The sequence below is a fragment of the Marmota marmota genome, unplaced genomic scaffold (genome assembly GCF_001458135.2).
Source record: "Marmota marmota marmota unplaced genomic scaffold, marMar, whole genome shotgun sequence".
NCBI classification, from domain to species: Eukaryota; Metazoa; Chordata; class Mammalia; order Rodentia; family Sciuridae; genus Marmota; species Marmota marmota.
In genome coordinates, this window is record NW_026000240.1 from 36,188,371 (window position 1) to 36,190,844 (window position 2,474).

At 42.2% G+C, this 2,474-nt stretch overlaps 1 pseudogene; it reads right to left on the reverse strand.

Moving 5' to 3' along the window:
- Positions 1-1,442: 1,442 nt before the first annotated feature.
- LOC125613541 lies at positions 1,443-2,272 on the reverse strand (annotated as a pseudogene).
- Between the last annotated feature and the right edge of the window lie 202 nt (positions 2,273-2,474).

The following is a 2,474-nucleotide window of genomic DNA, read 5'->3' on the forward strand; positions in this document are numbered from 1 at the left end:
AACAAAAATCTAGGAGATAAACAGATGAATGTGTTACGTAAATATGAGCAAGAAGAGTAAGGTGAGTGCATGAGGCCTTCCAGACAGAGCATAGCTTGCAGTACATGGTCACAAGTTTGAGAATCGTTGGGGGGAGACACAGGGGTTCTCAGAGATGAATGGAGAAAGGAAGTCTAGTCAAGAAATGGGTTACAAAATTTAGTTGCAAATTGTGGGGGGAGGGTATTTTGACCTTACCTCATACCATACATCAGGTAAATTCCAAATCAATAAGCCTCTAAAGTCTTGCCAAATTGCTGCAATGGCCACTTGACCTTTGGCCACTTCTACTTGATCCTTTAGTAATATTTCCTTCTTGGGCCAACCCCTTGAAACACATCCTTTCCTGGGTGTCTACAGTATCACACTTCTTGGATATCTCCCTAAGTCACTGACCTTCTTATCTCACCCCTAGGCAGAAGTAGGAGTGAAAAGGGAGAATAGGCCAATAGATTTAGAAATTATTTGAGACCTGGCTGTGGTGGCCCATACGCCTGTAATCCCAGCTACTCAGGAAAGGTTACTTGAGACCAAGTAGAAACCAGTGAGACTCCTATCTTGAGAGAGGGTGAGGGGAGGGAAGAAAGGAAAGAATTATTTGGAACAGGATTCTCTGAAGGACTAGATATGGATTTTGAGAGTGAGTTGGGATGAATCTTATTTTAATTTAATTTAATTTAATTTTTTTTTGTTACTGGGGATTGAACCCAGTGGCACTTAACTACTGAGCTACATTCCAAGCCCTTAAAAAAAAAAAAAAAAAAAATATATATATATATATATATATATATATATATATATACACATACATATATATCACAGAGCCCTGACATTTGCTGTGAAAAGGCAGGGAGATGGGGACAAGAACAGTTTGAGAACCTCTATGGAGTTTCAAAAACAGAGATGCTCAAAGGGAGAAAGGTGGCTGATCACATTAAGTGCGACCGGGTGTTTCTCATGGATTTAGCAACATGGAGATTGTTGGTTATTTTGAAGGTGTGGTATTGGAGGAGTGAAGTGGGGACTTGACTAGATTGGGGGCTCTTTGGGAGAGCATTGCTAGAAGGTAGGTATGGAGCATGGTGGTTGCTGGAGGAGGTTGTGGGGTGGAGGTAGGATGTCTTTTTATTTTGTTTTGTTTTATGGTGCTGGGTATGGAAACCATGGATGCTCAACCACTGAGCCACATCTCCAGCCCTTTTTATATGTTATTTAGAGAACCAGTCTCTCTGAGTTGCTTAGGGCCTCATTAAGATGCTGAGGCTGGCTTTGAACTTAAAATCCTCCTGCTTCAGCCTCCTGAGCCACTTGGATTACAAGTTTATGCCACTACACCCAGCTTGGAGGGGGATTTTTTTTTTTTTTTTTTTGAGGAGTAAAATTTTATTTTCACTGTCCAAACATTAGTCAACATACTGGGAAAGCCAGTGGGTGGGCGCGGGGTTAGGGGGGACAAAACCCTCACCTTGCCTCTTGTGCACACTGCACATGAACACTTCCATGGGGTGGGCATTCAGTTCCTTTAGAGTCACATTCCCGTTTCCTGTGGTCTGTCCATAAAGCTCAAATATCTTGCAAAGTTTTTCTTCACTGATTGCATTTATTCTGTTAATTTTATTTTGCAAGATAAGAATTGGCACAATGAATAGTTTCATCAGTCATTAAAGCATTAAGCTCAACTTTGGATTCCATGAGGTGAGAATGATCTACAAAGTCCACCAGAAAGGCAATCCCATTAATTGCTGGAAGATAATTTTTCCAAACCCGATGAGCTTGCTCATGCCCACCAAGATCAAAAGTTGTTAAAGTCATTCCAACAATTGTCAGCTCTTCTTCTTCTTCTTTTTAATGCCTTTATTTTATTTATTTATTTTTATATGGTGCTGAGGATCAAATCCAGTGTCTCACACATGCTAGGCAAGCACTCTACCACTGAGCTACAACCCCAGTCCAAATGTCAGCTCTTCTGATGTTGGATGTAGTATTGGAACATGTTGGTCCAATTTGTCATCTTTGAGCATGTGAAGAAGAGTAGTTTTGCTTGCATTTTCCAAACCCAAGAATACAAGTTTTCCAGATTTTTTTTGTAGAGTCCTAGGGAACTGGAGCACACTGCTGAAGCCATTGTAGATCCACTCAAAGATGAAAGACATTATTAATGCTTACTATGGTCTGAGGGGCTCCTCCGAAGGTGGCAGGCGGCTGGGACCCTCCCTCAGAACACACAGACCCTGGGAGGGTGTTTTAATGATGGTATTTTCAGAGTTGGCTGCAAATTCGGGGGACCTCCAGATTGGGCTGTCTTTTCCTAGGTCCTCTATGATCTGGGTTCAGACTATGGCCCATTCACTGCCAGATTGTCCCAGTCCAATTCCTGCCCTGTTAGGCCGGTTTGAGGTGGCTAAGGGAACAAAGCACCAGGCAACCCGCAGGTG